General features: G+C 46.1%; 1 long non-coding RNA gene across 1 annotated transcript in view; it reads right to left on the bottom strand.

Annotated features, from left to right (window-relative positions):
* Positions 1-2,622: 2,622 nt before the first annotated feature.
* Positions 2,623-8,755, bottom strand: part of LOC106814581 — a 14,666-nt gene continuing 8,533 nt past the window's right edge. Inside the window, exons 2-3 of the long non-coding RNA XR_001394627.1 lie at positions 7,462-7,466; positions 2,623-2,635 (exon numbers count right to left, since the gene is read on the bottom strand). This is a non-coding gene — a long non-coding RNA (uncharacterized LOC106814581). The remainder of the gene's footprint in view (positions 2,636-7,461; positions 7,467-8,755) is intronic.

Below are 8,755 nucleotides of genomic sequence, written 5' to 3'. Positions count from 1 at the left end.
GCTAACGGGGGCTCGCATCACTGTCAGGGGGAATAATAGTGGCAGGCTCCCTCCACGAAGGGCATCATCCACCCACGCGCATTACAGGCTCCATCGCCTCGCGGTGCACGCTCCTCCGGCTCGGCTGCGTCTCCTTCGTTCTCCTAAAATGAGCAAGCTCACACGCCCCATTTCTGTAAATCAAAGCGGCCTTCCCCCTACCAGTCTGCCATGTTGTCGACGTTTACAACCACACCCTGCGACATACAGCGTGATGCGGATGTCCGGAGTTATCAAGGATAATCTCCCGGAATCCGTCTCAAACTCCGACACTCAATGGAAGTAACCCCAAAATTCGGTTTCTGACAAGGTAATAATGCTGAATCGCCGCGTGGGTGAGTAGCGCGTACAGCCGGCGAGAAGCCCACGTGACGCAACTACCATGGATGCTCTAACAGAAACCCGAAATGCAGTGCGGGTGCGACATTCCACGAACCTTAGGGGTGCGCTTGGCCGACAGACACGGATTCGTAGGCCGGTATGGAACCCGCACTCGGTGCCCTACCCGCAAATATGGCTAGGCCCCGTGGCCCCATATTCCCGCGTTAACCCCAGGTCAGGAACGCCAGGCGCCCCTACAAGTTCGCCCGAAACAAGTAACTGGCGAGAGACTGTCCATCCTGGCCCCACGGAGCTCCAGATGCCGCCAGGATGCGTCCCTGCCCTAGCGGCTCAAACGCACCGAGAACCAGCCGGCCTCGGCCTACACCAACTACTAAGCGCTCAAGCAAGTGAGGTAGTATTTATAGAAAATACCCTGGAAGAGGGGAACTCAGCCGAATATATCAGCATTCATAATCCGACGCCGGCAGACCAAAAAATGCCGGCAACCCGGGCGTACAGACAGCATAGCTCGCGAATCACTATGGCGAGCCCTGAAGACAACTCGTGCTGACACTAACTCTATAATGAATAATTACCGAGACAGTGGTGACACACAGGACATTTCAGGTTTACTTACCGCGCACAAGAATCACCCGAGGCACGATAACAATTAATCCGGGATACTACAGACTGGGCATGGAATCATTACCCAGCCATGGCAAGAGAATAGACGATAGAAAGAGAATTAGCTAGCATTTCTAGCGAATCCAACAGTCCACCCGGTGGGGGAGGCCCCCACAGGGCCTCGGTCGCACAACCACCTACTACGGGGACGCCCTAATCCGTAGTGACACGGAGGTTTTCAGCTAAGTGTCTAACCCGGTGTAACGTTGCAGCCGAGTAGGTCGTCACAAACCACCCCGTGCCCTGGTGAGAAGCGTCGCCGCGCATGCAGCGACGCTCCAGGCAGGCAGTGGCGGCGATCGACGAGGAAGGCACGGAGGAGCGACAAGCCAGCAACCGATGATAGATCCAGCTGGTCTCCTCCGCGTCCGGGTGGCGCGGTGCCACCGCTAGGTATCGTTTTTGGGATGCGACCTGGCGTCGATCTTAAGGGGGAAGGAGTGTAGCGGTGGCACAGCGGACCCTCGGGTTCCTAGCAGGGTGGCTCCTGGGAACGCAGAGTGTGGGTGATTCTGTTGTTTGTGAGGCGCTGTATAATTATTGTGATGGTCTGCTGTTTATTAACGTGTGCGATTTCCGTGTTGTTTTGCCAGCTCATCATTAACGATGTAGATAGTCGGAGTCCCTGCATGGGGGCAGGCCATGTTTGGGTTAGCGGCACCCCATCCAGCGGCCGCGTGAGTGGCGGCTGGCCGTGTAATACCGCTAGGCAGTGACGTGTCGTGTGTACACGGTATGAGTTCTACGCAAGGAATCGGTTGAGGGGAGGACTAGTGTTGGCAGTCGTCCGGTAGCCGAGTGAGGGAGGACTCGTCAGTTAGTATGTGTAGGCGCACGTCTACTCGCGTGCGTATGCATGCTGTAGGAGTGGCCTGTGAGCTGTGTGTGTGCGGATATGGTGAAGTTAGCATACGAGTACCCGACGGTACCCTGTATCATGGTCAACGGGTCGTTGCGTGTGCCTTTGCCTCATGGGTGATGAGATACAGGCCGCATCGCGTTAATTGTGAGTAGGCACTGTCGTATTGTCGTTGTCTTGTTGGGTGAGTAATAATACAGTACTATTAGTCGTCATATTGAAACAGGTTGTTTAATATTCGCTAGGCTAGAGTACGGGTATTGAGAGTATTAACTCTCGTAGCACGCTGGCAGAGAGGAGAGCCGCCGGTTAGCTAGTAGGCCCTATGCACCCCGCGCCCCGCCCGCCGGCTGCGTTCGTAGTTTATTTCACTTGTTTAACTCTGTGGCGGCTAGCCCGAGGTGTGCACTGGTTATTCAAGGTAAATATAAGGCCGGCAGGGGAGGTGGGGTTACCCGTTGTGAGTGCGTGTGGTGTGTGTCGTCCGCCTGCGTCTGCATGGTTGACTAACTCTACGAACGCACTGAACCGGAACACGAGAACAGGTTATTGCGAGCGCGTCAGCTTCAAAAGGCATCAAGGTGGCTTAGCGGGAGGCGAGCGATCACACGGCGCGCACCACGGTAGAGACAGTAGTTAGCCAACTCTGAAAATGGGGAAACCCAGATCGCGACGCCCTCAAAAACCCCAGAAACCCCAGATCTCAAAATAAACGGCATCAGCGCCACTCTCGGAGCATTATATGAATATATTGGCTTTTTAATTTATTTTATTATACTATTAGTTTAAATAGAATTACATAACATCTCACACAAAAACACAAATATAGGTCCTAGATGTTACTAAGTTTTAGTATATCACTTTAAAGGGCATGTAAATCTATGAAGACTAGTCACAATATTAATAAAAATAAAAATAATATAAATAAATAATATAATAATAAAAAATAAATATATAATATATAGTGATATTATCTATATATATATTTTTTTTTTTCCAATTGTAAGGAATCCACTTGGTCAGTGGAACCGAGACTACTGGACAATAGACTGGGTGATAGACTGGGTTGGTTCAGGGGAACAATAGACTGGTACCCGTCCTTTCTCACAAGCTCGATATAGGTGCTATATATATCGATAGGGGATTAGGCCGCCTAAATACTCGAGCCTTTGTGAGAAGGGACGGTTACGCGGTCTATACAGACAGGATCGACAGTTAGTATATTGGTGACAGCAATGCAACGTCTGGTTCTGTCCGGGTATGAACTGCGCCTTGAGCTCGCATGGCCGGCGGGAACTAACATTATACTCTGCAAGAAATTGAACTCCATGGTTTCTAGAACAAAAAACCCCAGATTTGGCAATGTGAAAAACCCAGAACCGCAGATTGAACTGAAAAACCCAGAAACTCTGTGGTAAAAACCCCAGATGGTAACACTGCGGGTGAGTGAATATACCTAAGATTGTGTGGCTAGCCATTTAGTGTTGACCGGTGGCGCCATCGGGTGTCGCCGGGAAGCAGCGAAACGCTACATGCAGTCAGTGTTATTCAGGCGGGAACGTGCTGGCATCGGACGGTCTACGATCAACAGGTAGCGTGCAAGATCGTATTATTCGTTAGGCGGCCTACAACGGCAGCTAATGACTGCTAAGGCGCAGCCTGCATTTCATAGGATTGTGGCTTTCTGTAGCGGAATAAGCCCTCTGTATTGCCAGAGGCCACTTGATGTAGTCATATCACGGCTGGAGCGCCGCTCCTGCAACATACAATATCGACGGAAGAGATCACGTTCGGTTTCGCGCTTTTTTGATCACTAAGCTATATATATTTATTTATCATCATGACTTACTGCTACATCATCATTGGCAAAGATTGCTTGGTCACATTGTTAAGAACTGGCGACAGTAACAGCTGCTGATAGAGAGGAATTGTCAACTTTCGATGCTATAAATAAGAATCAAAAGATCATGCTTGTTGTTGAAGGCTTTAATTTTGAAGTAAAAAGCAAAAATGAACATCTCACTGACTTTTGATGTTTAGCAACGGTAGCGCGTTACCGAGATTAGAGCGTAGTATAAAGGATTAGGATAAAGGTCAGGCGTTAGGGTTGGGGTTAGGTTAGGGTTAGGGGATAGGAATTAGAGTCAGGGTTAGGGTTAGGGACAAGTTCAGGCGATGGGATTAGTGTTAGCATTAAGGTTAGGGTTAGGGTCAAGGGTTAGATAAAGGTCAGGGTTAGGGGTTAGGGTTAAGGTGCAGGGTTAGGAATAGTGAATTAGGTCAGGGTTAGGGTTGATGGTTGAGAGATGAGTATTAGAATCAGGGTTCAAGGTTAGGGTCAGGATTAAAGATTCAGCGGTAAGAGTTACGTTACGATGAAGGTTATTGTTAGGGTAAGGGTAGGAGTTGAGACGCGTGTTTTGCTCCGCTTCTGAGCGGGTGGCACACGTTTGTTTTGCAGTTAGTTCGTCAAAGTTAATGTAAGAGAAATAATCTTGTGTTACGACTCATTCGCCAACGTGTTCAGCCTGTTGGTTTCTAAGGCATGTGAGAGGGCTCAAATATACGCCGTGTTTTAGGCAGAGGTGTCGCCGGCGTTCAATAGGGGGCGCTGAGTCACTTATTAAGAAAAAACATGGCGGGGCGATCGAATAATATCGTCCGCATGTTGGGCTCGTATTATGCCCTAATTACAACCATACTCCATCTAAAAAAAGTAAGAGAGAGTGTCTGGCCTAAAGGCAGCCATATCCATAATAAACTCTATAGTGATTGCTAATGTCATTGTGCAAGTTTGCCATCCACCGTCGGCCCCTTAGCCGCCGACCATACAACGTAGAGTGAGCATATTGGCTTTAAATGTTTTCAGCGTTACAGGAAACGTGCGTTATTGAGGCTATCTAACAGATTGATGAAGTGTATCCGTTTTTTGCTAAAAGGCGAGTTTTTACGTCCGTCTGTATGCGGGATCAATTACAGAGAAATATAATAAGAGATATATATAATATATATACTATTATATATATATATGTAACGAACTTCGGCTGCTATAGGCCTGCATATCCCCGCATCCCTATCGTACGCCTGTCGCCGTGTCTCCAGCATCCCAGTCGAGTGTAAGCATCTCTGGTGGCTATGACAGCGATCAATTGATTCCACCTGTTGTATGAGTGAACCTGTGGGTGATTGTGCTGCTTGTCATGTGATGTGCGTGACATTAAACATGCTTGATCAGCCTTCTCTCGTGATGCATGATGGAAAGCTAGTAATGCCTACGCCGTGCTGAGCCTTGTGGTATAAATACTAGGCTCAGCTCCCGCATAAGACGCCTCAGCCTCGGTCCAGCCCAAGCCGAGGCGGGCGATCGGATCGACCGAGACGGAGTCAAGCCAGCATTGCGGCCCAGCAGCATGAGCTCCTCACCTTCAGCGGGATCACGTAATGATAGCGCAATATAGTACTTAATCCGCGCTGCACAGGGCAAACAACTCACAACAGGGTCGTTTTATCTAGTTCCTGTTGTGCTGTTCAGATCATTGTGTATATTTCTGCACCGTCAGCGACAACGCTGTGTGGGATTTTGTGCACCACCTTTAGTTCACCTTAGTCTGTTGACTAAGCGCGAATAAAAGCCCTTGGCTATTCCCGCGTGAACACTTTATGGCATGCCTTGTTCTGGTTTTACGTTGGTTGCTATTTCTTGTGTTTGACACTACACAACAATTCCTGTGGTCGAACGCGTCATTCGTCGTCAATAACTGACGTAAAATCGTTGGCAGTATATTATATATATATATATATCCGTGCTGTGTTATCTGTGTGCGCGTCGTGTGTGTGTATGCGTGCGTGTGTACGTCTGTCAAAATTGACATTTTACTCGTTCATCACGCCTGTTTGTACCTACATTCTGAACAGTACAAGAATACTCCAACACTTTAATATTGTTGTTTTTTTGTCACAACAATTAAAATATATTTAATATTATTATAATTTATACAATTATAATTCATGCATCTTCGTGTGAACACTATAACGCTATCTCAAGGAGTTGCAGAGAGATTATTTAATGGAGTCATTATAAATTATTGAAAGTGACAGTACGTTGGTAGCGTTACTGATAGTATATTAATAAGGAAGGACTGAACTCTAAGTATGAACACATTTTACTGATATACTTGATTAATTTTACTCGTTTTCACACCTGCTTGGCGAAACCTTAAACAATACAACAGTATGACGCATAAAATTTAAACATCTGCGAAACCATATCTGCCCGCATGTGTGAGCGTGCCTGTGGGGAACGCAGTAACTGGACTACCACGATGAAAATACATTTATACGTTTTTTTTAAAGTGTGTAGATTTATAATGCAGCCGCTTTTACACTAAGAACGCACCTGTGCTTCATGGCAATTGAAATATACTAGTTTTTAAGGTGCAGCAAATGCGAATATGTGTTTTAACGCTATGATGAAAATCACACGTGTGAACGAATCTAATAGCTCTTTTAAGTGCGCATATAACGCGCGTTCGTTTCTTGGTACTTGAATTCTTGACATTTTCAACGCGGTACCCTCCATCCGTTGATAACAGCTAGGTTGGTCAATAATATCAATTCTGGCGAATCAAATCACGCGTACGCAGTAAAAAGCAGCAAGTGTATGGTTGGCCATTGTACTCAGAAATATACTGAATTTTAATGCGGTAATGCGTAATTACACGAATGACTAGGTAATAGCACAGTTATGTCCCTACACACTTCCATATTACTATGTTAGTATATTATATTAAACTCGAATGTTTCTTTATTTGATTTAAGATTTTCTCTCAGTTTAAGGTGTGACAGCACTTTTTTAGTTCAACGATCTTATTGGGACGTTGTGAGTTGATGCTCACGCGCACACGCAGAACTATATAAATACAAGGGTGCGTAAATGAATTGATAGTTTGCAACCTGCGCGTCCTAGTAGAAGGTTCTAGCTTTTGGCTAAGCGTGACAACACGTTTCAGATCTTTGTGATAAATTTCTATTTAAGACGAGAATATATAGCAGAAACGGTGTGAAATTCTGACCCTTGTTTCGTCATCAAGCGAAGACAATCTGACTGACTGATCAATAATCTACTCGCGACACAGACCTCTTCAAACAGCAGATAGATTTCAGTTGGACCCAAACAATTCGCGTTTCTTAGCGTGCCCAACAACCGCTTCAAAACGAGAATATATAGCAAGGAACGAGAAAACGAAGACGGTTTCAATATCAACAACGATGAATGGAACCCGATTTGACAACGACAGCAACCCGATAGGTAGTCAGGAGGATGGTGAAGATGGAAACGCTCTTAGCAACGTGTATTTCTACCAAACGCCAACGTTCGGTAAAGTGCTGCTGTTAATGTTGTTTGCGACGACCAGTGCACTCACACTGGTGGGAAACGGTCTCGTGATTATCATCATAGCAAAGATTCGCCGACTGCAGATACCAGCAAACCTCGCGATCGTCAATTTGGCCTGTATTGACTTCATTATGGGACTCACACCAATCGGAGCCTTAACTCCTACTCAAACAAGGCTTCGTTGCGCGTTTGTAGTGGTCCACGTAGCCGGTTCTATTCAAGGGAGCGTGTTGGGCATCGGACTGTCTACGATCAACAGGTACGTGGCAATCGTACATCCGTTACGCTACAACCAGCTAATGACTGTTAAGCGCACCTGCATTATCATGGGATTGTGCTTTCTGTACGCACTAGGCACTGGTATTGCCGGAGCCATTGATCTAGCATATGACTGGGGCCCGCTCTCAACGTGCAATGTCGACGCCGAGATCACGTCCGGGTTCGTGGCCTTTCTGATCACTAACTATATTGCATTAGTTATCATCATGACTTACTGCTACATCATCATTGCCAAGATCGCATGGGACCACACGGTAAGAATGGCGGCAGCAACAGCTGCTCAGAGAGAGGAATTGTCAACTTTCGATGCTATAATGAAGAAGTCAAAGATCATGCTTCTAGTTGTCGGCACATCGTTGTTTCTTCTTATGCCGGACACGATACACATGATGCTGGTCCACAGCGTTGAAGCTTCCAAGCTTTCAGCGTCCGGGCTTCAAATACTCCGGAGGATTCGATTGATTGGATATATAACTAATTCATTGCTGAATCCAATCATTTACTTCTACAAGTTCAAAGACTTTCGTCAAGCCGCAAAAGAACTGTTTGGCTGCAAGCCATCCAGCGTTGCACCGTTTCAGCCGAGCATGGAGTAAAGCACGAATACGAGGTAGCACAGTATCTCTTCAGAGACAGACGGCCAATAACAGAATTTCAAATTTACAAGATGATCCGCCTTTTAAAACCATATGACTGTTTGTACCTATTTTTATTTTATGACAAGTCGATGTAATTAACCTGAGAGTAACTGTTATTTTGACAAGTGATGTAGCGGTGTTTGTCAATTCCTCTGATAATCGCATAAAATACGACGACATTATTCCAAGAACCGCGGTAATCGTTTGTTCTTAATTTAATTAGGTGTGTTGTATGGTGTTATTATATGGTATAATATAATAGCTATAACCGATGTTCTATTACAGACGAGCACGATTAATGTTTATACTATCACGGTTTGTGACGGATAGATGAGACCAGGAGGGAGAGTATGACACGATCGTGGGATGAGGTATCTTACGTCTCCATATCTACACTCTCTCACCCTAATGTACCGGAGGAGGGTGGGATTGGCAGAGAGTGTTAAGCCGTAGACCTTGTACTCTGTGGGAATGACTCGTTATATATATATATGTATATATATATATATATATGTATATATTTAGAGAGAGAGAGAG

Source organism: Priapulus caudatus, unplaced genomic scaffold (genome assembly GCF_000485595.1).
Source record: "Priapulus caudatus unplaced genomic scaffold, Priapulus_caudatus-5.0.1 Scaffold947, whole genome shotgun sequence".
In the NCBI taxonomy this organism is placed as follows: Eukaryota; Metazoa; Priapulida; class Priapulimorpha; order Priapulimorphida; family Priapulidae; genus Priapulus; species Priapulus caudatus.
This window is presented reverse-complemented; position numbering and strand designations above follow the sequence as displayed.